Below are 27,999 nucleotides of genomic sequence, written 5' to 3'. Positions count from 1 at the left end.
ATATATACATACATATCTATCTATCTATCTATCTATCTATCTATCTATCTATCTATCTATCTATGGGTTGAATTGGAGATAATATCAGAGGGAAGACACTAGAATTAAGAGGGATTGAAAAAGGCTTCTTGAAGATGGGGGGGGCGGGGTTCTGCTATTTGAAGGAAGCCAGGGGCAGAGATGAGGAAGAGAATCTAGGCATTGGCAAAGCCAGTGAAGACGAAGAACTGGGAGATGTAGAATCTTGTGTGAAGAATGTGTGAAGAAGGAAACCAGTGTTATTGGATGGTAGTGAATGTGGAGGGGAGTAATGTTAAAGAAGACTGGAAAGTTATGAAAGGGCTTGGTTATAACAGCTTTAAAAGTCAAACAGAGGGGGGCAGCTAGGTGGCTCAGTGGATAGAGCACCAGCCCTGGATTCAGGAGGACCTGAGTTGAAATCCAGCCTCAGACACTTGACACTTACTAGCTGTGTGACCCTGGGCAAGTCACTTAACCCTTATTGCCCCTCATAAAAAGAAAAAAACGTCAAACAGAGGCTTTTGTATTTAATCCTGAAGGTAATAGGGAACCATTACGAGAGGAGTGACTAGATAGCATTTCATCAGAAAAAGATTTGGGGCTCTCAGTGCACTGTTAGCTCAATATGAGTGAGCAGTGTCATCATGGCAGCACGATCTTAAGCTGCATGGAAAGGCACAGTATCTGGTTCAGACCACATCAAAGTGTTGTCTTCAGTTCTGGGCACTAATTTTTGGATGGACATAGATTGAGAGCATAAAGTGGAGGGCGAACAAGATGGTGAAGGAGATCATGCCATGTGAGGGGCAGTTTAAGGAAATGGGGCGAAGAAGACTTAGGGGGAATGTGATGGCTGTTTTCAAGTATTGGAAAAAAAGTGTTACCTGAAAGAGGGATTAGATGTATTCTGCTTGGCCCTAGAGGTTGCAACTCAGAGCAATGAGTTAAAATTTACACAGAATCAGATTTAGCCCCGGTGTCAGAAAGAACTTCTTAACTGAGTAGAATGGGCTGCCTGGGGTGGGGGAGGGAGCCAGTTCTCTTTCACTGAAAGTCTTTAAACAAAGCCTAGAAGCCGACTTGCCAGGTATTTTGGCCTATTTAAGTTTAGGTTGAACCAGATGTCCTCTGAGGGCTTTCTCAACTCTGAAACTCAGTGATTCTATGCTTATGTATTCTGTCAAAGCTTCTGCTTTGTTGGCATAGACTTCAAGAACCAGGCATCAGGGTAGGATTTTATTTTAATTGATTGTTCTCTGATGTCCATAGTGGCCACCAGCATGTTTCAGGGACTCCCAACTCCCCAGTAAAACTCAGAGGGATCTCCAGAATGGTACCTTTTCCTAACGTAACCCTGAAAGAGATGCAGAGTCACAGTCATCCCCATAGGGTTTAGAGGGCATTCTAACACTACAGCCTGCCCACAAATTAAATAACATGGAATAGGAAGATCTGAAATAATGACACCAGTAATATCATCCCAAGCAACAATTGTAAGCCTGCCTCCACTCATGTTCACAGACCCCTCTAAAGTACCTCATTATGGTTTAATAACTTGGAGAATGTCTTGGCGCCAGTGATGGCAACCCACAAGAGGCTAAGGCAGAATAGTGAAGGAATTCCTGGAGGGGAAACTATCCATTGGAGGAATGCCCAGACCAAGCCTCCCAGAGAGGAGTTCTTGGACCAAGTAGGAGCCATAATTTGGAATAGCAAGAGACAACACAACCCTTCATTAGGACACAGTTATAAGCCATATTCCAATGTTCCAAGGGAAAATTCTAGGTGGGGTCACATGGCAAAAAGAATGAGTTGTGAGATGCCCCCAAGACCGAACCTGGTCTGTTTAAACCCAGAGCTTGAGTTTTGGACCATAGGTTACTACTTCTACTGCTCCTGCTACTACTACCCCTACTCTTGTTGTTTGTCCTTCATTCTCAAGAATGGGGTGATGTCATAACTTGTGGTGAATTGGATTTAAGTGAAGGAGGGCTGTGCAAGGTTACCAACCTTGCTCTCTCCTCCAGAGCCATCTGGGTCCAGTTGTCCTGAGATCGATCGATCTATCTATCTATCTATCTATCTATCTATCTATCTATCTATCTATCTATCTATCTATCTATCTATCTATCCATCCATCCATCCATTCATCCATCCATCCCTCAACCCATCCATCTCAGGACAACTTGATATGGCCCTGGATGTTTAATGTAATTGTTGTTAAGTGACTTGCCCAGGATCACACAGACAGTAAGTGTCTGAGATGAGGTTTGAACTCAGGTCCTCCCAACTTCAGGGCTATTGCTCTATCCTCTATAGGGGCCATCTAGCTGCTCTACTCCTCTCACTATAACATTCAAATAGGGATTTATCATTTCAAGGCACTTTCACATTCATTATCTCAATGATACCCCTGGTTATTAGTGTTCACACCTCAGATTATTTACTTAACCATTTGGATGTTGTATCCCCCAGAAGGATATAAGCACCTTGTGGGTAGAGATTGGGCTTTTTTGTTTTTGCTTTTTTTCCATTTTTGTCTTTATCTATGTAGACCTTAACACAATGTCTCACACATAGCAGGTTTTTAATAATTATGTTTATTGAATGGACCTAATTTGGAGGCAGGAACCCTCCTTTCTAATAACACTTTGGACACTTACTAGCTGAGAGACCTTGGGCAAATGACTCCACTTCTCTATATGTCAGTTTCTATATGTATAAATTGGAGATAATCATCCTTGTATTTATCTGTCTCATGGGGAAGGGAGCATCCAAGAAGAGAATGACTTGGGGGCAGGTAGGTGGCACCGGCCCTGGATTCAGGAGAACCTGACTTCAAATCCGGCCTCAGACACTTGACACTTACTAGCTGTGTGACCCTGGGCAAGTCACTTAACCCTCATTGCCCAGCTCCCCAAAACAAAACAAAAAAAAAAGAAGAGAATGACTCTTGAGTGCTTTTTAAGTGCTAAGTGTTATATAAATATACATTGTTATTATTTTTTTTATCCACGTCTTCCGCTCCAGTAAGGCAGATCTCTTCACATGGACCATGCCACCTAGAAGGCCCTCCCTTTCTCTCCATCTAACAACAACAACAATGCTTCTATGGTACTATGTTCCAGGTACTTTACAGTTTTTCCGTTTAATTCTCACAATGACTCTGGGAGATAGGTGCTATTATCATTTCCATTTTATAGTTAAGGAAACTGAGGCAAACAGAGGTTAAGTGACTTGCCCAGGTCACAACGCAATAAGTGTCTGAGACCAGATTTCAATTCAGATCTTCCTGATTCCAAGCAGAGTGCCATAACTAAATCTTACCTATTTTTTAGTACCTAGCTCCTCCCACTACCTCCAGGAAGCCTCCCCCAATCTCTCCCTTGCTGCATTTCTATAATACATTCTTTCTGCCATCCCACTTGATATACTGTCATTCATACCCTCCCAATCAGTTTCTGTGTCTTGTTACGTGACCTACATCATAAGCTCTTTGAGGGGAAGAACTGTGTCTGATTCTTCTGTTATTCCCTCCATGCCTAGTCCATAAATGGGTACTTAGTGAATAGGGACTGAGTCAAACCTGCCACTCTGATGGCAGCTGGGACCTACGGTGTACTCTGTCTGTTTAGAGGCAGGGAAAGGGGCCTGACAGAAGCTGGGGAGGCATGTGGCATAGATGCCCTCCTCCTGCTCCTTCTGCAAGCTTGACAATCAGCCCAATACATTTTCAAGGTCTGAACAGAGGCAATGATTGTTCCCATTTTTTTTTGTTTTTTTTTGTTTTTTTTTGTTTTAGTGAGGCAATTGGGGTTAAGTGACTTGCCCAGGGTCACACAGCTAGTAAGTGTTAAATGTCTGAGGCCGGATTTGAACTCAGGTACTCCTGACTCCAGGGCCGGTGCTCTATCCACTGCGCCACCTAGCTGTGTCGATTGTTCCCATTTATAAGTGGAGAAATGGAGGACTTGAAAAGAGAAGAGACATTCCATAGGCAACCTAGAAAAAGAGCTGGAAAAGTTTCTCTCATCCAGGCTTATACTCTTATTCTTCCTCCTGAAAACAATTATTTGAGGCATTACCATCACCATTACCACCACCATTGCCATCACCACCAGTATCATTACCACCACCACAATAGTTTTTGTTAAAATCCTGTGACTAAGTAGGTATCAAGAACTCAGAATAAAGAAACATTTTCTACCAATGCTAATCAGTACTTGTTCTGCAATTTATAGTCTTAGAACGTTGCCTGGGACACTGAAAGGTTAAGTTTTATTGCACAGGGTGGCTCAGCTAGCATGTTCAGAAACAGGACTTGAACCAGGGGTGTTGTGAGGCTTAAATGGAATAAAAAGCATAGAAAGCACTTTGCAAACATTAAAGCACAATTTCAATTATTATTATTGTTGTTGTCATTGTTATTAGACCTCCAGTCTAGTGGTGACTTCATTCCCTAGGACCTTCCAATGTAATCTTTTTTTGGGGGGGGGGGCAATGAGGGTTAAGTGATTTGCCCAGGGTCACACATCTAGTAAGTGTCAATTGTCTGAGGTCAAATTTGAACTCAGGTCCTCCTGAATCCAGGTCCAGTACTCAGCCAATGCTGAGCTCAGGTGAAGTTTATAGATCAATACAGGGTTGTGTCGATAAATGTTTAACAACTGGACTCTCCAGGAAAAATGTATTGTACACATACTTTTGAGTTTAATCTACGTTATTAACAATTTATTAAGTCTAGAGTGATAAAAGATAAAAAATAATACTGTGGTGACTGTCATTTCTGAGGAGTTAATAGTCACACTCAAAATTTAACAGTGGCAGTTAGTTAGAGAGAGAGCTGGTACTAGTATAGCCTGCCTTGAACCCAGGCTTTTCCTGATTCTGGGGCTGGTTTTATAGGTATTTTGCCAGTGCTGCTTCTTGAGGTAGCTTTTTAAAATATTATTTTATAGATGATGTATCCATACAGGGATAAACCTGGTGTCTGGGGTCAGTGCCCCTGGTGAAGCAGAGTGGACAGAGTAGATCAAGAGGGCTGGACTAGGAATCAATAGGGATTGGGGTTCCCATATCTCCTGACTTTTTCTAGGTAGGTAGGTAGGTGACAAAATGCAAGTCACCGAAGTTCCTGGAGTAGTGGGTAGAGACCCAAACTTCTGAGTTGAGAACACCTGTTTTCAAGTCCTGCCTTTTATGAACATTGCTTGTGTGACCCCTAACCTCTCAGTGTACTTGGTAACTCTCTAAGATTATGGGATGCAGAGCCATCACTGATCTGCAAAAGCAGAGAAGCTTCTTCACCAGGAGCCCCTTACACTAGTACAATCACAGCTAGATCTTACCCTCAAATGGGAATAATGATACTTACAATTCTGACTTTGCAGGTTTGTTGGAAGAAAGCTATAAGGAGGTGAGCTTGAATGATTAAATGTAGCCACAGCATGGAACTAGGCTTTCTGAGGTCCTCATGTAAATCTTGAGGCAAATTCTGGCTCTGAGTTTGAGCAGTCTTTCCCTAAATTTTGTCATCCTCGGTGTTTGGTTACCTATGAGGTCAATCAGCACCCACTTAGGGTTTAACCAGTATGTAATGTAGCTGACAATCCAGGACTGGGAGAAGGGGATAGGAAGGGTTTGCTTCTGGAAACTCTACCCAGGTCTTGGCATCTTTTTTTTTTTTTTTTTTTTTTTTTTTTTAGTGAGGCAATTGGGATTAAGTGACTTGCCCAGGGTCACACAGCTAGTAAGTGTTGAGTGTCTGAGGCCGGATTTGAACTCAGGTACTCCTGAATCCAGGGCCAGTGCTCTATCCACTGTGCCACCTAGCTGCCCCCAGGGTCTTAGCATCTTGACAGTCTGTCTTGATTACATTGTAGAGGCTGTCCCATCTTTGTCTCTTGTAAAGTTCCCTGTCTCTAAGAGGAAATGATGTAGGTTAGACCATTGTTTAAGATTAAGTGAGATATCTGTGCCCCTTAATCTTGCTCAGGGCATTATTCAGTTAATCAAACATTTATTAAGTATCTACTATGTACCAGGTACTGTATTAAGCATCGGATATACAAAGATAAAAATGAAATAGTCCCTGCCCTCAGGGAGTTTATATTCTATTGGGAGAGATGTGTATGTGTGTGTGTGTATATATGCATTTATGCATATTTGCACATAGATACAGATATAGCCAATACAAGGTAAAATTTTGAAAGGCACCATCAACTGCGGATGAGGGGGAGAGGAATCAGGAAAAGCCATGAGTAGAAGGTGGTGGTGGTTGAGCCAAGTTTTGATGGGAAGTGTGATTCTAAGAGCCTGAAATGAGGAGCAGAACACATTCCCTTAGAATGATGGAATGTTATGTGAAGAACAAGAAGACCAACTTGGCTGCACTGAACATTGGGTAAAGGGGGAAATGTCCCAAGACACTTTTGTAGTGACTATGGACATATGAAAATCATTGACCACAATATTTATGTCTTGCATGTTTGGGGGGTGTAACGATTGGAATGACGCCACCTGCTGGAGACTTACTGTAGAAGAGTTCCACCCATGAAGCGAAGGTCTTTGAGGGCAAGACCAGGAGTCTTTTCTTTGGAAAAGGAAGTGACGTGGGCTAGTGGGAGGAGGAAGGAAGAGACTGGCGCTCGCTCTGGGGCTCTTTCCTCTGGACGCTGGTGGAGAGTGGAGCTAGAAATGCTCTCTCCCTTTCTCTCTCTTTACCAAATTCTTATTCTCCTTAATAAATGCTTAAAAGTCTAACTCTTGCTAAAGTTTATAATTTATTGGCAACTACTCATTAGATATTTTAGACAGTTTGGCTAGAATTTTAGCCCTTAACGGGGGGGGGGGTTAGATTCAAATGAAACCCCTTTCCCATTTCTGGATGAAACAGGTCAGAGGAGGCTCTGCCTGAGATCTCTGAAATTAATTGAACTGCTTCTTTCTTTCTGCCCTGGACCAGTGCCCTGCCTGCTGATTAAATCCCCTAATGGAATCTTCCCTGGCTAGAAGCCCCACGTACAAATCCCTTCTGCAGTAAGTAGTGGAAGGGCTTCCAACTGCTTAGAGAAAAAAGTGATTGGCCCCTGAAATTCAGTTCAATTCAATAGACAGGTATTAAGCACCAACCATCTGTAGTACACCATGCAAGGTGATGGGAGAAGATGCAAAATTTACATAAAACATAGCTCCTGTCCTTATGGAACATAGAGTCTCAAAATTCAGAAATAAATACAAACTCCATCAGCTTGTCCTTCAAGGCTCTCCACCATAGGCCCCAATCTGCCTTTGAAAAAATGAATGAAGAAGCATTTATTAAGCACTTGTTATATACAGGAATAGGGATATAAATAGAAAGGCAAGGCAGCCCCTGTTCTCAAAGAGCTTATATTTAATAATACAACACATGAAGGGTAGATCAGTTGCTGGGAGATAGTCCCATCCATCCTTTGGGCATACCCTTTCAATCTAATTTCATGAAATTTCCCTTCATGCACAATGAATCCCAACCAAATTGGATTATTACCGCATGGAACAGAGCATTTCATTCTTTGTCTCCTCCCCTTTCCTCAGGTTATGTTCCAAATGAATTCCCCTTTCATCTCCACCTCTTGGCTTCTCTCTTCATCTCCAACTCTCAGCATCCTTATCTTCTTCCAAGACTCAGTTCAGATGCCACCTCTTCCACGAAGTCTTCTCTAACAGTCTTCCCTTCATCAAATGACCTGAATCCCACTTTTCTGTGTATGTGTTATTTCATCAGTAGAATGTAAGGTCCTCAAGGCAAAGACTGTTTCAGTTTTGTCTTCCCATAGACAGGATTTATCACAGTGTCTTGAACACAGACTCTTGATAAGTATTTGTCAAATCACCTTGAAACAGGAGAGGGAATTCATCTTTTTCCTCAAGCCATGCCTTCTTCCTAAGTTTCCTATTGCTCTGATGGAACCAACAGCTTTCCAGTCACCCAGGCTTAAATGCCAGGTGTCATCCTCAACACCTTCCTCTCTTTTACCCCATATAGACCATCTGTTGCCTGTTGAAGTCTTGCTGCTCTCCCTTCCTGACATCTCTTGTATATGCCCCCTTCTCTTTTCTGTGACATCGTCTCACACGTAGACTATTACAATAGCCTTCTGCTTGTTTCTCTGCCTCAGACTTCTCCCCATTCCAGTCCAATCTCCACTCAGCTGTCAAAGTGATGTTCCTAAAGCACAGATATGACCATGTCATCCTTCTATTCAATAAACTTTAGCGGCTCCCTTTTACCTCCACAATCAAATATAAGATCCTCTGTCTGGCATTCAAAGCCCTTCATAACCTGCCTCCTTCCTACCTTTTCCGTATTCTTTGTTTTTGCTGTTGGGTTTTTTTGAGGGGCAATGAGGGTTAAGTGACTCGCCCAGGGTCACACAGCTAGTAAGTGTCAAGTGTCTGAGGTCAGATTTGAACTCAGGTCCTCCTGAATCCAGGTCCGGTCCTTTATCCACTGCCCCATGTAGCTGCCCCCTAGATTTTGTTTTAATGTAAAGAAAAAACTGCTTAACCACGTGATCCTAGAGAAGAGTGAGCTGCTGCAGAAGGTTTTAAGTTCCTCTCAGGAAGGCTTTTCCAGTGAAGCCCGAATGACCGCTTGTGAAAGACTTTGTAGGAGTAATTCTTGGTCAGGTGTGGGCTGAACTAGATGGCTTTGAGGAAGCTGGATACAGTAGAGAGAGGGCTAGGCCTGGGGTCAGGAAAGCAAGTTCAAATCTGGCCTCAGGCCCTTTCTAGTTGAGTGACCCTAAGTAAGTCATTTTACCTCCTCTCTGCCTTAGTTTCCTCATCTGTAAGATGGGGATAATAATGGCACCTACCTCCCAGGGCTGTTGTGAAACTCCATCTAGCCAGTCTACTGCCCTGCTCAAGAAAACCTTTCATGACCCTCAATTATGTTCAGACTCTTCCACTTATAACTGAGGCAGGCAAAGATCCAAACTGCACCCTTTCAGCTTTTTTGTTTTTTGTTTTTTTGGTGGGGCAATGAGGGTTAAGTGACTTGCTCAGGGTCACATAGCTAGTAAGTGTCAAGTGTCTGAGTCTGGATTTGAACTCAGGTTTTCCTGAATCTAGGGCTGGTGCTTTATCTACTGAGCCACCTAGCTGCCCCTCAGCAGCCTTTCAGCTTTATTTCCTATTATACTCTTTGAGTCACTTTAGGCCCCAACCAAACATCATCGCAGCTTTTTTGTTCCTCAGTCATGCTTTTTTGTTTTCTTGCCACCAAGCCTTTGATCAGGATATTCCCTAGGGCTAGAACATGCTGTCTCCAGGTTTGCCTGTTGAATTACTACCTATCCTTTAAAACTCAAATTAAATAATGCCTCTGCAAAGATCTCTTCCTTGGCTTTTCCTGGATAATGGTTTTTACCTACTACCTTACACAGTTCCCTATTTCCCTACCTCTCTAACCCATCTCTCACCTAGTTGGATGACCCTGGGCAAGTCACTTAATTTCTTTGTGACTCAGTTCTCTCATCTATAAAATGGGGAAAATAATAACACCTACCTCCCAGGATCATTTGTAAGGATCAAATGAGCACTTTGTAAACATTAAAGCTATACAACTTCTAGATACCATTATTATTATTGTTGTTGTTACATTTGCCTTTTTTTGTGAGGCAACTGGGGTTAAGTGACTTGCCCAGGGTTACACAGCTAGTAAGTGTCAAGGGTCTGAGGCTGGATTTGAACTCAGGTCCTCCTGAATCCAGAGCTGGTGCTCTATCTACTGCACCACCTAGCTGCCCCAACAGTTACCTTTTACACACACACACACACACACACACGTACGTATGTATGTATGTATGTATATGTATATTATGTACATATAGATATATGTAGACATATATTTTGCGGGGCAATGAGGGTTAAGTGATTTGTCCAGGGTCACATAGCTAGTATGCATCAAGTGTCTGAGGCTGGATTTGAAATCAGGTCCTCCTCAATCCAGGGCTGATGCTTTATCCACTGTGCCACCTAGCTTCCTGTACCTTTTATATTGATGTCTTGTCTCTGTTCTAGACCATAGGCTCCATAAAGATAAAAACTGAACTTTGTTTCTCTCCCAGAACCTAGCACTGTTTTCTGCACACACAAAAAATGCTTTTCAAATATTTGTTGAATGTGTGGAAATTGCCTTGAGCTCCTTTTAGAAAAAAAAGCCCCAGTAAGTCCAATGGTTTATAATTGAGGAGAGGAAATGCAGTACATTCTGAGAGAGCAAAAATGGTAGACTTGCTTGGCCCTCTTCTCTCACTTCAATCACCATCCCCATAACTAATCATAGTCAGGCAGCATGGGAAAACTAGAGTTGTAAAGGAAAAATAAAACTTAACTTTATGCCTATAACATTCTCAGGTGGATTTGACATCTGGTTTGAAAATGTAGGTCTGACCCAAAGTCATTCCCCAATAAATAGTCAAAAGATATGAACAAACTTTTCTCAAAAAAGAAAGGAAGGAAGGAAGGAAAAAGAAAAAGGAAAAGGAAAAGGAAAAAAAGAATTGCAAACTATTAACAACCATATGACAGAATGCTTAAAATTGCCAATAATAAGAGAAATTCAAATCAAAACAACCTTGAGGTTTCATCTCACACCTGGCAAAGTGGCAAAGAGGGCAAAAGATGCTGGAGGCATTGTGGAAAGAGAGGCATACTTAATGCATTGTTGATGGACCTGCACATTTGTATAACTACTTTGGAAAACAATAGGAATGATGCAGATAAAGTGATTAAAATTTCATACCCTTTGACTCAGAGATTTCACTACAAGGCATATACTCTGAGGAGGTCTTTAATTAATAAAAAGAATGGCTATATATACACTAAAATATTTATAGCAGAACTTGGCGGGAGGGGGGTTGGCAAAGCAAAAGGCTAGAAACAAAATAGATACACATATATAAGGAAATAGATAAAAATTATGGAACATGAATGAAATGGAATATTACTATGCTGTAAGAAATGACAATTACGATGAATATGGAAAAGCATGAAAAGACTTAGATAAACTGAAGCAAAATGAAGCAAGTAAAGGCAAGAAAACAATAAATATAATAAAATAAAAATACAATAAATCAATAAATACAATAGCAACAATAATAAATAAAAACTCACAGAATAACTGAAAGTGAATGTTACAAAATTAAAAGACAAAATAAAAATGTTTCCCCCTGTATAAATATGTAAATAAGAGAAGAGGGGAGTAACTTAGGTTGACTAAATAGTTTGACAGTATTTTTCCAAGGCAGCTTGGAGGGGTAGAAGGAGGTTCTGGACTCAGAAAGACATCAATTAAAATCTCACTTCTGACCATTACTAGGTGTATAACCATGGATAAGTCACTTAAGCTCTATAAGCTTCAAAAGTTCCCTAGGATTTGTCTACTAAGTCATAAATGGACTACAATCTTCTTTGGTAAATGAGAGTGCCCACACTGGTAAAATCACAGTTCCTTTAAGTATTGTTCTTCCTCCCCCCCCCCCAGCAATGAGGGTTAAGTGACTTGTCCAGGGTCACACAGCCAGTTAAGTGTCAAGTGTCTGAGGTCAGGTTTGAACTCACATCCTCCTGAATCCAGTGCCGGTGCTTTATCCACTGTGCCACATAGATGCTCCCTAAGTATTGTTCTAATAGAGGCTGACTGAGTATAAATTGACTCCCACCTTTGGGAAGGAATGTATCTTATTTCGTGAAATAGCCCAGAAGTGTACAGGATAACTTTAAAACTTAAAAAAAGCACTAATCACCTATTGGATCCAGAAAGTATTTATTAAGTGTCTTCTATGCTAGGCACTGAAGGAAATCTAAGACATAATGAAATAACTGGCTTGACACATTTAAAATGCATCTTTTGAGTGTGTGTGTGTGTGTATGTGTGTTTGTATGTATGTACACACATATCTATATATACATACACATGCATATGTGTGTTTTATATACACATATGAGCATGCTTGTTTATATACTATTACACACATATATTACAGATTTATAAGTTAAAATAAATCTTTCCCAAAATAATTTTAAATTGTTCTTATTGACCAGGAATATATAAAATTATATACATAGGATGTATATTTATATACTAAAACTAATCTCTCCTAAAATAATTTTAGTTGTTCATATTTGCCAGACATATATGCACATAAATATTTATATGTAAAATATATTTTACAAGAAAACGAATCTTTTCCAAAATAATTTTTAATTGTTCTTATTGATCAGGAATATGGAAAAATATTTATATACCAAAATGAATCTCTTCTAAAACCATTTTTGAGTCGTTTTTAATAACTAGACAGGATGGTATAGGGGAAACCCCCAGATATGGAGGCAGGAAACCTAGGTCTCCATCCTAGCACTGGCATTAACTTGCTATGTGACCTTGAGCAAATTACCTAAACTCTCTGATCCTCAGTTTCGCCATCTATAAAATGGGAATGAGAATTCTTGCACCACCTATCTCACAGGGTTGTGTGAGGAAAATGCTTCACAAACTGTGTATAGAAATGGGAACTGTTATTATTGTGTGTAGTAGCAATCTCCTAGTGATTTGACAAGTGTCAGGAAGCAATGCCTACTGTGTGCTACTGTCAAAATATGACATATTATTATCAGAACTAAGAAGTCATCAATAACATTACAACGAGTATCTACCTATAAGTAAGCCACTAAACTGATAATGATTTTCAAAGACCATCCTTTGTTGGTGTGTGTGTACATATATATATATATATGTAAATATAACGTTGCTGCTACTTTTCTTTTTTTTCAATCGTGCAAGGTAAAATGCATTTATTCCTTCTAACTGTGCTAACAATGGAAGAGTAGAGGTGTCATCCTCAGGGCAGGATGCCCTTTACAAAGATTACCAGGCAAATTTCCATAGTGCCAGGTTATTAGGCAGACAAGTGAGGGATAATTTCTGAGTTGGGTGGTACTTGAAGAGAAATGATTGAAAAACACATGAATTCAATGTCAGTGGCAACATTGCTAATGGTGTGGAAGCTTTTAGCCATCAGTGCTCTGGCATTTGCCTAGAGCCCAGTCCTACTTCATGTCCATCATCAAGACCAAACAGCACCCAGATGATGCAGCTGCTCTATCTGTTCCAGAATTTACAGGCTGGGGGAAAAATTCAAACCACTTCCCTTTGAATCTGAGGGAGAGTCAAAGGTGAGTCTTTGTAGATGAGCTATGTAGGAAGAGGAAGGTTTGCAGTGAAACAACCACCTTTAGAGTTGATTTTTACAAAGTAGCAAACAGTTTCAAGGCTTAAAAATGGCTTCAGCCTATATGAAACCACAAATGCTTTACAAGAGGCCAATTTATCACATTAGTCTCAATAATCGTTATTCCCAAAGAAAACAACACACACACACACACACACACACACACACACCACCTGCCATAAGGCATATATATATAAGGCCACAAGAGAGTATGAAATTCAGATCCTGGAGAATCTGGTGTTTCTACTTGATTATACTTAGCCCAGGCCTGGCAAAAGAAACAAGGGGAGAAAGTCCTTGGAGTTCTTTAAAGCCATAAAATGGACTGGCACAAGCTGCTATGGGTAAGGTTAATTTAGTGAGAGATTGTGTGAAACCAGATTGGTGGAAATCATTGGCTGTTGTGTGGACAGTGGAGAGCCAGAACTGATCTGAGAAGGCAGAGAAGAAAGGTCTTTCCCGAGCTGACATGTGGTGATCTGAAGGTGTTTGAGGGACCAGGCTTGTTCTGCCTGAGAACAAGTCTTTCATCTCTTCAGCTCCTTCTATACACAGGGGAATGAAAATAGTGCCTAGTACCCTATTATGCACCCTTCAAATATCTGTTGACTGACTATTCTGCTTTCAAGTCAGGAAATCAGCAGAGGGGAATTCTGGGAGAGACATAGCAACTAACTCAGAATCTGGACTTATAGGAAAGGAATCCTCAAAGGTATATTTAGGAATCCAACAATCTTTTCAGAGGTAATATATTGTGTTGAAAAGAACACTAGATCTGAAATCAGGAGACCTGGGTTCAAGTCCTAAATCTGATGTTTCCTGGCTATGTGATCTTTGAACAACCAGTTTAATCACAGGGTCTGGAATGGGAAGGTATAGAACCAGAAGCAGATCCAATTTCCTACCTCCAAGCCTTTGCCTAAGTGATCTCCCATGTCTGGAATACACCTTTTAATTTTTGTCTCATAGAATCCCCAGCTTTTTTAAAAGTATGGCTTAGCTACCACCTCCTACATGTGGTCTTTCCTCCAATGTCCCTTTCTATGGACTCTATACTTTGTGGAATACACACACACACACACACACACACACACACAGTGAACAGAATATGTCCCACATTGACAAAAAGGGAAGTCTTTGACTTGATGACATTCTTTCTTTTATTTTCACAAGACCATGTATACCTCCTTACACTCATCTTATACAATTTAAATACCTTTCTTCCCAAATTAACATTTCAGTATAGTCCTAAAAGACCCATTTTATTGTTCTCTTTAAGTGGCTTCATATCATTTTGGGACATACATTAAATTGTAGAGGCCTAGATGCATCTAACTGTCCATGGGTGGCCATCAGATTCCTTTTTCTCCCTTCCAAAGTCAAAGCCAGAGCCAGTCAAAATGTCAGCCCTCTGTCCGTTGGTGAGGGAAACTACATAGAGCTCCTCCACCTGCATATACTGGAGTAAGATACTGATCTAAAGCTAGCACTAATCATGGTGGTACATCCGTTGCCTGGAGATGTTCACGCCCAGACTAATGTGTGCTTTCTGGACAAAGCAACTCTCATTTCTAATTATGTATGGGCAAACCAGAAGCTAAGCAGAGAGTTCTGGGCAAAACACACAAGGGATTTTATTTGATCCACATCAACAGACTATTTTGTTGCTTCCTTGTAGGGGGCTGGGAAGATACTCCAAGGTTGAAATGGACCCACGTTATTAGTGCTTACTGCAATATTGATGATGTCACCATATCAGATTCCTTCTTACATTGGACTGTCCTGGCCATAGATCTCCAACCATTTTAAATGTATACAGATAATCCCCTTGACTCTCCAGTCCTGGGGAGAGGAAAGAGGTATTGTCATTTTTCCCAAAGCAGATGGGAGCATAAAAGCATGAGCCACTACTGACTTTTTTTGATGCCATAACTGAGGCAGGACTGCACTTTTCTCTGGATGTCTAAGAGATTTCTGCCTTCACCATCAGGCAAACCTCCCAAACCTGGAATAGGTTCTCCATAATATAAGAGCTAGGTATTTCAAACGGAGTTCTAGGGAGTTCAAAACTATTATTAGAGAATACTATTCTAGTCACTCCATTCCCTTTCCACTTCCCCACATCTTTACAACCATCCTCAAGTTTCTGCAAAGTCTGACCCATCCTTCATGCCCCTCCCCCCAGGGGATAGAACCATCCCCCAGGAAAGCCCCAGGACTCCAAACAAAAGTAGAAATATGTGTCACTTCCAAGCACTTCATCAATACAGAACACATCCTTCCTTTTCCCCAGACGACTCTAAATCCAACCTGCCCTCAATCAAAGCAAACATAATCCTGAAGCAATCTCAGTCCCTATCTGATTCCTTCTGCCCATCAATTACTTCCCCTCCTCCTCTCCTCACTCTTTTGAAGTGTGAATGATATTAACAGCAGTGCCTGGGTAAAGCAAGGCCCCGAAATTTGCCTGGGTGAAACTCAGCACTTGGACAATTCTCATCAGAAACAGCAGAGACAATTTAAACCACCACCACAGCAGAAACCTCTCAAGTATAGAGAGTGACTAGACACTAGGCAGAAAGGAGTGTGGTTTGGGCAAGGGTTGTGGGCTGGACAGAAGAGAGGAGAGGAAAGGACCTGAGAATGGGAAGCAGTTGACTGTGGGCTTTAGAATGAGAACAGGTGGGCATGTTTCGTTGTCACCTCCCTCTCCTCCCAACCTCTCACGCAACACGCCAGACTGGACACGAAATGCAAAAATCCAAGGGCATCAGGATTTCATATGGGGTGGGGGGTAGGGAACCTCAACAGCCACGCGTTAAAATATAAGAGAGGAGTACTGAGTGGGGGGAAGGTACAAATTACCTAACAACATCATTTCACTAGGTTGAATCCTCCTCCCTTCTCCCCCAGCTCTCCCCGACCTCTACCCCTTAGCAAACGGAAACATTTCCTAGTTAGCAAAGGAGAGCTTTCTTTTCCGTCCTCTCAGTCCACCTCTACCCCCCACCGGCGTGTCAAGGGACAAGAGGACAAAGGGACGCAAGGGAGGGGAATGAGTTACTTACCCTGGAAGCTCTAGTTTCCTGAGAGCAGCTGTCCCCACCTCCTCCCTTTCCCTCCTCTTTCCCCTTCCCCAGCCCAGCCAAACTCAGTCCAGGCAGCAGCGCTAGAGAGGCGGCGGGCGAATTGGATAACTAGAAGGGAGGGGAAAAAGGGAGGGGAACGCGGGGTTTCTGGCTGTGGCCAGTGCCTCCCTCCGGCTCCCGCCCCGATTAAGTCTTGCAACCCAGCGGCCATATCCCCCCCAAACCCCTCCTCCCCTCCCGCCGCAAGCCGGCTGAATTCAGTTTTACACCCGGGAGCTCACAATGGGCACCGGCTGGCAAGGATGGATGGATGGGGAGCAGATGTGAGGCACAGTAGGGTGATGGAGCCTGGAGCTCGGGGGAGAGGAGCGATTCCCAAGGCAAAAGGGGGTGATCTATATGAAACCACTTTGTAACAGAGTTGTTCTCACGCGCCCCCCTTCTCCAGTGCTCTGCGCCCAGGGCGCAGACTGACAGGCAGGTCAGCCGGCCAACTGGCACTTGTCTGGGTCAACACGCCCAGGAAGACGCCCTGAATAACAGAGAGCCTCGCGCAGGCAGGATCGGGACAGAGAGGAACACAAGCGCGCAGAAAGGTAGACACAACCAAGCAGCAACACAAACAGACCTCAGTCCCGACGTCGGGCTAATTCACAAAACTTCAAGGTAGACGAAGATCTGACTACAGCTGGATTCCCCAGGGCTGGTGGGGACGTAAACGCTCAGCGAACACAGACAGACGGACAGAGATAGATAGATGGAGGGGAAGAGGGAAGGAGAGACAGGATAGATAGAAAGACGTACAGACGGAGAAGAGGGAGGGCAAGACTAAGGACTGACAGACACAGTTATTCCCTGCCCCCATTATCTCCACGAACATTGAGCGTACCTTCACACACACACACACACACACACACACACACACACACACACACACACACACACACACACACACCTGGCTATTCCGTAAAACTTGAGCGCTCAGCCGTCGGTGTTGCCGCATCTCCTCCGGCGGACAGACGCACTGACAGTCCAGGGTCGGCCAGAAGCAGAGCCGCAGAGCTCAAAGGTAGGGAGTGGGGGGTGGGGGTAGGGCACAGGCAGCCAGGAGACCGAGGGGCTTCTTTCTCTTCCCTGGCACACACCCACCTTCCCAGGCTCGGCCCGGCAGCCGAGTGAAGGAGAAGCAGCGTCGCGGCCTGGGGGCGGGGAAAGGAGAGCTAAGTCCAGCCCGTGTCCTCTGAGGGACGAGGGAGACCTGCAGCCAACTGCCAGGGCCGAATCCCAGGAAAGAGAGAGAGACACCTTCGGGGCACTAATGGAAATCAAAGGATCAACTAAGAGCGACAGGCATGTTCTCTCTCTCTCTCTCTCTCTCTCTCTCTCTCTCTCTCTCTCTCTCTCTCTCTCTCACACACACACACACACACACACACACACACACACGGCAAAGCGATAGGAATGGAGATTGAAGAAGTAGGTAACACCAAGAGCTCAAATCAGGTGGAGCTGTCCGTGGTATTGAGACTTATTCTAGTATCCAATCTATTCAAACTACAACCCGGCCTCCAGATGAGTTTACCACACTCTTTCTGCCCCATCTATTCCCTTTTCTCTCTACTTTCTCTTCCCTCAGACGTCCAGCTTCCTCTCCCTCGAAGAGAACTCCCTATAGGTCATAAAGAATGGAGAACAGAGAAGGGGATTTGAGCAATGTTCTGAAGATCCCTTACCTTAGCAAGGTTGGGACCCTCTTTCTGGAAGTTTTTGAAGACAGATTCCCTGGGGACTCAGCGAGGTTCAAAGTGTTCTCTTCCTTTTCTTTCCCTTTGTCAATACAGTGAAGTTTTCCTCTATTCCTAACTACTTCCAGGTACTTGATTTTGCATGCTTAGGTGACAACCCAGCAAATACCTACAGGAGACTTGGATTGAGGACAGGTATTGTGCAGCGTGATTGGTGCTGGTGGGGCCCCTGGATGAATTCCCAGGCAAATGAGACAAGACTTGGAGAAGGGCAAACAGAAGGAAGGAAAAGAAAGTATAAGGAATGGTGTCATACATAGAAGACAACTCTAGCTTTCTTACTGCCCTTTTGTAGAGCAGATTTAAGCTGCCAGTAGCTATGAACTTGGTTGTGAGAACACTTCAAAGTCAATTTGCCTCTATTTTCTCAAACTCAGTGGGGATAATAACATCTGCCTCTCAGGGTCCTTGTGAAGATAAAATGAGATGATATCCGTAAAAAGTACTTAACACAGTGTGGTACATAGTAGGTGCTATATAAATGCTTATTCACCCACACACGCACACAGATAAATGGTCGAAATATATGAACATACAGCTGAGAGCTGTATTGCAAAAATAATTGCAAACTGTTAACAACTATATAAAGGAAAGATGGAAGAATGTTCTGAATCACTAATAATGAGGTTTCACCTCATCCCTAGAAAACTGGTAAAGATAGCAAAATATGGAAATAGACAATGTTGGAGGAGTTGTGAAAATATAGACATACTGATGCATTGTTGGTGGTACTGTGAATTAATACAAACATTCTGGAAAACAATTTGGAATATAAAATTTCCATAACCAAGGAGGTCATTGGCAAAAAGCAAGGCTCCATTTATGGCAAAATATTTATAGCAGCATTTGTTTATGAGAGAGAGCAAAACAAAGTAGACACCTATCTGTTAGAGAATGGCTAAATATATTGTGGAATATGAATATAATGGAATATCACTGTGCTATAATAACTGACAAATACATAAATATGGAGAATCATGGAAAGACTTACATGATACGGTGGCAAAGTTAAATGATTACAATGATATAAATGGAAAGAACAGCAATCACAAAACAAATAAAGAGAATGTTGCAAAATAACAAAGAGCAAACTTGGTCGCAAAGAAGAACTATGAAAAAAACACTTCTTCCCACTCCTTTGCAAAGGTAAGGAATCCAAAGACTGAATATAATCCCAGATTTTTTTTTCTATGTGTTAACCAGTTTTGCTAACTTTTTTATCTTCTTCCTATTTTTCTTTTTTATTCTTTGCTATATGGAATGACTCTTAAGGGGGGGAATAGGGATACAAAAATATCAAAACAATTGATATCAAAGCCAAACAATATCAATAAAGTTTATTTATTTTTTTTTTTAGTGAGGCAATTGGGGCTAAGTGACTTGCCCAGGGTCACACAGCTAGTTAAGTGTTAAGTGTCTGAGGCCGGATTTGAACTCAGGTACTCCTGACTCCAGGGCCGGTGCTCCATCCACTGCGCCATCTAGCTGCCCCAAGTTTATTTTTAAAAAGAAAATGGGGGGCAGCTAGGTGGTGCAGTGGATAGAGCACCGGCCCTGGAGTCAGGAGTACCTGAGTTCAAATCCAGCCTCAGACACTTAATACTGGCTGTGTGACTCTGGGCAAGTCACTTAACCCCCATTGCCTCACTTAAAAAAAAAAGAAAGAAAAGAAAATGGGTTTTACTTGTGGAACATGATTGAAGGAAATACATTTTGCAGTCAGATTTTAATCCTGCCCCTTCTCCTTCCCATTTTTTGTTCCCTCTAACAGGTTTCAGCCTCCTGGAAAACATCAGAGTATCTGATGACATGTTGTCATCTGTACCTTGGATATTCTATTTCTGCTGCTGTCTGGCCTCTCAGAGAAGTTATATACAGCCCTCTGCTCAGTTCATTGTCATAGAAGGCATGGAGGGGTAGGAGGTTCACAAGTTCAGCAAGATTGCTTGACTGATGGAAACCAAAGAATGGAAAGGAGTGTCCATTTGTCTGAATGTTGGTGATAAGACTAAGGGGGAAAAGGCAGATAAAGCAATACCTAAGTGTTTTTCCCTCTGGTGTACTTTATTTTTTATTGTAAAAATTAAGTGTTTTCCCTCTCATGTACTTTTTTTAATTTTAAAAATTAACATGCATGTATTTTCTTTCCCTCTCACCAACCCAAGAGGAAAAAAACTCATGTAATAAATATGCAATCAAGCAACAATTTTGACATACATAAATAACATCTCTAATCAAAACCTAATGCACTTCAAATCCTTGTTTTTGTTTTTGTTTTTTTAGTGAGGCAATTGGGGTTAAGTGACTTGCCCAGGGTCACACAGCTAGTAAGTGTTAAGTGTCTGAGGCCGGATTTGAACTCAGGTACTCCTGACTCCAGGGCTGGTGCTCTATCCACTGCACCATCTAGCTGCCCCTCCTAATGCACTTCAAAGTCTCCCACAAACATACTTCTAAATCTCCTTCTTTATTTTTCTCTTGAAATTACCAGTCTCCCACATATAATGTTTTTAGCCCTAAGGTGGTGTGTGCTCTTGTCCTATATAATAAGTCATATTAGCCTATGTGGAAAAGAGAAAAAAAACACAGTTCTAATATGATATTTGATATGAAGACAGCAAAAGCAATATGGGAATTTTCCATTGCAAATGATTTCTCTACGTTACTGACCAATAGTAAAGATGGCATGAAGGACTGTTGAATTTTAAAACTGGGAGAGATTTAAAGAGTTGAATTCTTTATATTCAAGGAGAAATGGACTCAGATCACGTAAGAAAGATCATTATCTATCGTATTCTTTAATATTTCTAAAGAAGGATGGCCTAACAAGATGCCTTGGTAATGGAACAAAGAATTCTACAATCTATAAAGTTAGGAAATTCTTCTCTAAATTCAATCCATTGAGATACAACATAAGCCTGTTTTCTCTTGTCATAGTTTCAATGTCCACCTTTCATCTGAACAGATTCCTCCTTGTTTTTAAGGTGTATCTCTTTTTCCAATTGTTAGCGACATTTAGAAATAAATTCACTTTCAAATATATCCTATTTACATGTGTAAATATGCAGCATGGCATATTTAGCTAGCCAGGCTTAAAGCCAGAAAGATCTGGGATCAGATTCTTCCTCTAACATATAACAATTGCATAAACAAATCACTTAAAGCTCTCAGGGCCATAAAAACTCTCTAAGATGAAAGGTTATATAAGTGCTAAACTACCTTGGGAAGAGTCCCTTGACCTGAGAGTTCTTTATACCAATGAAATCATAGTCGCTGAACCTATCAATAGATAGGTAGATAGATAGATAGATAATGTATCTATATCTATAAAATATTAGGTACAGAGTTATGATGCAGTCCTTGTGCAGTTTAAAAAATAACTTAGGGGGGCAGCTAGGTGGCGTAGTGGATAAAACACTGGCTCTGGATTCAGAAGGACCTGAGTTCAAATCCTACCTCAGACACTTGACACTTACTAGCTGTGTGACCCTGGGCAAGTCACTTAACCCCCCATTGCCCAGCCCCCCCCCCCCCCGCCAAAATAATAACTTAGGATGTAGGTAGGTCAGAGACCATTTTTAAGTGGTGTTCAAAAACAAATTTAGTAATTTTTTCATTGCAAAATTGTATAAAATGTGGTCTTTTAAATAAACATTTATATTTAAATGTTTTAGTTCAAAATTTTATCCTTCTTTTCCTCCCTCCTCCTTTCCCTGCTCCCTGAGGCAGTAAGCAATCAGATATAGGTTATAAAGTGAAATTGTGTAAAACATTATTATATTAGATTCATCATTAAAAAAATGTATTCTTATTTGAAATACTGTCTTAGGGCTAGCAGAACTGAAATCTTTATCCACTCAGAAGAAACTTCACTGCTCAGTATATATGTATGTGTATATGTATATGTATACACACATACATATACACATATATACTGAGAAGTGCAGCTATATATAAACATACATATATTCATATACACACACACACACATATATATAAAATATATACATTTTTGGTCATGCTTACATGTTAAATTCAAGTTTTAAAAATATCCAAGGACTGTGTGAAGACCCTTTAAAACATATATATGGACTATATGTATATATGTCCTATTCTGATACCTTATTGTCGCACGGAAGTGATCATGGATTCTTGAAGACTATTTCGGAGAAGTGCTTCCTCCCCCCCACAAATGCAGCTTCTACTTTTATTTGTTAATTTAGGGGGGTTAATTTCATTAATCTCTTCTTTGATTTTTAAAATACTTTGATTTTTTTTGGATTTGTTGCTTTTCTAATTTTTAAATTACGGGTCCAATTCATTGATCTATTTCTCTTTTGTTGGTAAAAAGTGTTTAGAAATACAAAATTTTAAAGTATCACTTTACTTGAATTCCCTAAGTTTTGATTGTCCTATTGTTGTAATTTCCTTTGATGAAATTTTCTATTGCTTCTGTAATTTGTTCTTTGAACCATCAATTCTTTAGGAGTAGTTTCCAATTAATTTTAGTGCTTTCTTCAAAGAACCTTTTTTCCCATAAAAGTATTTTATTATTTTCCAGTTACATGTAGAGATAGTTTGCAACATTTTTTAAAACTTTTTTTTGGTTTGTTTTGTTTTTGCAGGGCAATGAGGGTTAAGTGACTTGCCCAGGGTCATACAGCTCATAAGTGTCAAGTGTCTGAGGCTGGATCTGAACTCGGGTCCTCCTGAATCCAAGGCCGGTACTTTATCCAACAACATTTGGTTTTATAAGATTTCTAGTTTCAAATTTTTGTTCCTCCCTCCCCCACTCCTCAAGACAGCGAGCAATCTGATATAGATTATATATGTACAATCACATAAAACATTTCTGCATTAGTCATGCAGTGAAAGAAGAATCAGAGCAAAATGGAAAAACAAAAAAAAAGAAAAACAAAAAAAAATTTCCCCGTCCCTCTCATTTCATCGTTATTCTAAGACTATCAAAACAGAAAAAAAATCATTTCTGGGTCCCTGTCTTATATAACATTCTCTATGACCCTTGAAGACATTAGGGTTCTGAAAGGACACTTATTTCTTATTTCCCATTAGGATGTAAACAATGCATCATCATACTGTCCCTTCCAATTGATCAAATTGACTTCTTTATGTTTCTCTTGACTCTTTAATTTTAATTTCAAAGTTTCTGCCCAGCTCTGGCTTTTTCATTAGGAATGCTTGAAGTTGTCTAATGCTTGATTCTCTGCTACAATATCTTCAACAAGTGACAATTTAGTATATGATTGAATGTCCTCAGTCCCAAGGAACCTTTTTATGTAACAAAAGCAGCTCATTTTATCTTAAGACAATTTTTTTTTAATGAGACAATTGGGCTTAAGTGACTTGCCCAGGGTCACACAGCTAGTAAGTGTTAAGTGTCTGAGGCCGGATTTGAACTCAGGTCCTCCTGACTCCAGGGCCAGTGCTCTATCCACTGTGCCACCTAGCTGCCCCCAGACAATTCTAATTATTAGGAAGTTTCCCACTCTATTGAGCCCCAAACCTGCCTTTATGTAATTCCCATACAATGGTTTTAGTTCTATTTTCTGTAGCAATATAGAATATAGTTAAATCTTCTTCTGCATTACACATAGTTGAAGTCAGCTATCTTGTTAGATCAATTAGTTAAGAAATGTTTATTAAGCACCAGGTATGGTACTAGGCACTAGAGACAGACAAAAATGAAATAATTTCTGCCCTCAAGGAGCTTAAAGTCTGCCAAGGAAGTCAGTGTGTAAACAACATATTCTTTATAATATTGTGTATGTAATATTTATAAAGTCTTTTAAAAACCATGATATTAAATAGATACGATATAGATTGAGAGAGGGCACTAGCAGCTGTGAGGATAAGGAAAAGCTTCATGTGGTTGGTAGCCCTTGAGAAAGGAAGGAAACATGCATTTACTAAGCACCTACTATGTGCCAGGAGCTTTATAAACATCATTTTTTTGGTGAGGCAATTGGGGTTAAGTGACTTGCCTAGGGTCACACAGTTAGTACATGTTAAGTGTCTGAGGCTGGATTTGAACTCAGGTCCTCCTGACTCCAGGGCTGGTGCTCTGTCCACTGTGCCACCTAGCTGCCCCTATAAACATCATTTGATTCTCATCGAAATCCTGGGAAGTAGGTGCTGTTATCATCCCTACTTTGCAGTTAGAAAAACTGAAGGAGATCAAGGTTAAATGATTTGCTCAGGGTCACAGAGCAAAGTGTTTGAGATCAAATTTGAATTCAGCTCTTCTTGACTCTGGGCCCTGTCCACCATCTACTATGCCACTTAGCTGTCTCTATAGTGACCTGAAAAGGAGAGGGATGGGAAAAATGTTCTAAAGCAGTGTTTCCCACTCCAGACTATATTGTGTAAAGCATCTAAATATCTACATTCTCTGGGTTTAAGGAATGATTTGGCTTTTTGCTGTGGATTATGGAGGTAGAAGCTGTCACTGGACATCAGAGACAAAATTGGGGGAAAGAAAGGTGTCAGGGAAAAAGAAATAGAATACTAAAGGGAAGGAAAGAGATAAGAGGGTTTTTTTTTCTTTTTAAAGTTTATTATTTTTTAGGCATAAGGAATTTTGCAATAAAAGTTTTTCCAAGGTGTTAAAATTTGCCCTAGAAATTGTCAAGAGCCAGGACAATGAATTAATATGAACCCTTTACTTGGAATTAAAAGGCCTTGGTTAAATTGCTTGATCAATCATTTCTTACGTTCTCTTGGGCAAGAGAATTCCCCTCTCTGTGGCTTGGCTTCCTTATCTTTAAATAAGTTGAATCAGATGTTGCCCAAGGTCCCTTCCAGGTCTCACATTCTACGGCTAGATGATGCTAAGGCTGGGAATACTGCTTGAAAGCAGAGGCCCTCAACCTTTTTTGTGTCATAGATTCCTTTGTTAGGTTAGTGAACCTTCAGAATAATGTGTTTTGTTTTGTTGTGTTTTGGTGGGGCAATGGGGGTTAAGTGACTTGCCCAGGGTCACACAGCTAGTAAGTGTCAAGTGTCCAAAGTTGGATTTGAACTCAGGTACTCCTGAATCCAGAGCTGGTGCTTTATCCACTGTGCTATCTAGCCACTCCCCAGAATAATGTTTTTAAATGTATAAAACCACAAGATTACAAGGAAATAAATTGTATTGAAATATAATTATCCATGGATAATATAGAAATATATTTTTCATGACTTCATATGTATAATGGGTATCATGTTGCTTGCCTTCTCAATGGAAGGAGGAGGAGCTGGAAGAAGGGAGAGAATCTGAAAGTAAAAAAAAAAAATTTAATGAATGTTAAAAGTAAATAAGGAGGGGCAGCTAGATGGTGCAGTGGATAGAGCACCGGCCCTGGAGTTAGGAGTACTTGAGTTCAAATCCGGCCTCAGACACTTAACACTTAACTAGCTGTGTGACCCTGGGCAAGTCACTTAACCCCAATTGCCTCACTAAAAAAAAAAAAATTAAAAAAAAAAGTAAATAAGGAAACTTAGTTATAAATTAAAAAAAAACAAGTTCACAAACTTTAGGTTAAGAATCTCTGCTTTAGTTTTTCAGGCAGAGAAATAAAAATTATAGTTATATTTAAAAGTGCTCTAATGACCATTGATCAGAGAAATGCAAATTAAAACAACTCTGAGGTATCACCTCACATATATCAGAGTGGCACAAAAAACAAAAAAGGAAAATGTTGGATGTTGGAGGGGATGTGGGAAAACTGGGGCACTAATCCACTGTTGGTGAAGTTGTGAACTGATCCAACCATTCTGGAGAGCAATTTGGAACTATTCCCAAAGGACTATAAAACTGTGCATACCTTTTAATCCAGCAATACCACTGCTAGGTCTATATCCCAAAGGAATCTCCCCAAAAGAGAAAAATACCTATTTGTATAAAATATTTATAGCAGTTCTTTTTGTGGTGGCTAAGAATTGAAAATCAAAGGAATGCCCATCAATTGTGGAATGACTGAACAAGCTGTGGTATATGATGGTGATGGAATATTATTGTGCTATAAGAAATGACAAGCAGGGTGATTTCAGAAAGGTCTGGAAAAACTTAAATGTACTGATGTATAATGAAGTGAGCAGAACCAGGAGAATGTTGTGCAGTGACAGAAATACTATTTGATGAACTGTGAATGACTTAACTATTCTCAGCAATACAATGATCCAAGACAATTCCAAAGGACTAATGATGAAGCATACTATCCACTTCCGAAGAAAGAACTGATATTGATTGAACAGACTGAAGCATGCTGGTTTTCTCTTTATTTCTTTTATTAGACTTTTCTTGTTCAAAATTAATAATATGGCAATGTTTTACATAATTGCACATGTATATTCTATCTCTGATTGCTCACTGCCTTAGGGAAAGGGGAAAGGATAGAATTTGGAACTTAAAACTTTAAATAAAAATGTTTATTATAAAAAAAAGAATCTCTGCTTTAGGGGATTTGCTCTCAGTCTTGTGTCCCAGAATCTGATCAGAGCTGATGAGGGTCCACAAAAGAGTCAGGAAACATCCTCCTAAAGGGGACCTACTTCCAAATACAGATCTGGGCATAGGATGGAGAGGCTTTGTGATGAGTATGGGAAATAGCCTATTCATTTACACAAGCCATCCATCGTGTCTTTGGAGCAGGTTGGCATGGGGGGGGGTGTCACATGATGTTTTCACTCTTAGTGATATCTCCCCAATGAATCCTTAATTCCTTCTGAATCCCACGTTGTTCACAAATCTCTTCAGAGTCATTTTCATAGCAATTGCTTTTAAATAGTTTAGGAAGAAGTATTTGAAAATCAAGCAGCATTCTGGGGTACACATGTACCCCAGATTTTGACATTACGGGTCACTTCCCAGCTACTACTTGTCCTTCAGGTTGAAATCAGTCTTTACTCTCTTCAGTCTAAGCTAAAAAGGGGAGAAATCAGGAAGTTTGCCTTCTGAATACTCACCTGTCTCATTGTGGGGAGGGGGTGACAGCCTCCACTAGTGATACTCACTAAGGAAGTGGGTGATCAAATGCATAGGGGAGGATCACAGTTTAGCAGTGCTAAATATGTGAGTGGACACTGAGCTTCTCCATCTGAGTCATCCTTGTGTCTTGTTTCCACATTGTTGGAAGATTAGAATTAGATTGTTCCACTTGCAGATGCCAATCACCAGAAATGGAGAGGAGACTCTGTATGGACACCATGGTACCTTCTATACAGAGTGTCCACAAAATGGGGCAGGGGAGGTAGAAGCTGTCTAAGGAAATCTCCCTGCAGACCCCACTGCAATGTCTCCATTTCTTTACCTTCTAAACTTCATGCCCTGTGCCAAGTGAATAGTATCATATCCATTGCCAAACAAATTTGGTCCATGCTGGCACCAAAGTCAACTAGAAAGTGTCCCAGTTACTGGCAGTTCCTATGGAAACACCATCCTCTACATACAGTAGCAGAGGGCCACATGAGGCATATTTCCAAATGTCACTGAACTGGATTAAAATGTAATTGGGAGGGGGCAGCTAGGTGGTGAAGTGCATAAAGCATCGACCCTGCATTCAGGAGGACCTGAATTCAAAACTGGCCTCAGACACTTGACACTTACTAGCTGTGTGACCCTGAGCAAGTCACTTAACTCTTACTGCCCCACAACAACAAAAAATGTAATTGGGAAATATTTAACAAAATAAATACACAGTAAAACACAGATGATGTTACTAGATTGCTTTCTAAGTCAATATGTGCCCTCAGGAATCCTTATAAAGTTGTGTGGATCCTCATTTCTATTTGAGTTTGATATATGGC

At 40.9% G+C, this 27,999-nt stretch overlaps 1 protein-coding gene across 5 annotated transcripts in view; it reads right to left on the bottom strand.

Annotated features, from left to right (window-relative positions):
* FAM163A (family with sequence similarity 163 member A) overlaps window positions 1-27,999 on the bottom strand; it is a 155,578-nt gene that overhangs the window by 112,001 nt on the left and 15,578 nt on the right. The window contains exon 1 of one of the 5 annotated variants that reach the window (XM_043999293.1): window positions 18,121-18,313. The exons of 1 other annotated variant lie outside the window; for it this stretch is intronic. The gene's annotated coding sequence lies outside the window, so the exon portion shown is untranslated. Of the gene's footprint in view, window positions 1-16,366; window positions 16,526-17,342; window positions 17,743-18,120; window positions 18,314-27,999 lie in introns of those variants that run through there. 3 more of the 5 variants (XM_043999291.1, XM_043999294.1, XM_043999292.1) reach the window with 3 other exon arrangements.

Source organism: Dromiciops gliroides, chromosome 4 (assembly GCF_019393635.1).
Source record: "Dromiciops gliroides isolate mDroGli1 chromosome 4, mDroGli1.pri, whole genome shotgun sequence".
Lineage (NCBI taxonomy): Eukaryota > Metazoa > Chordata > Mammalia > Microbiotheria > Microbiotheriidae > Dromiciops > Dromiciops gliroides.
Note: the sequence above shows the minus strand (reverse complement) of the source record. Positions and strands in the feature narration are given on the sequence as shown.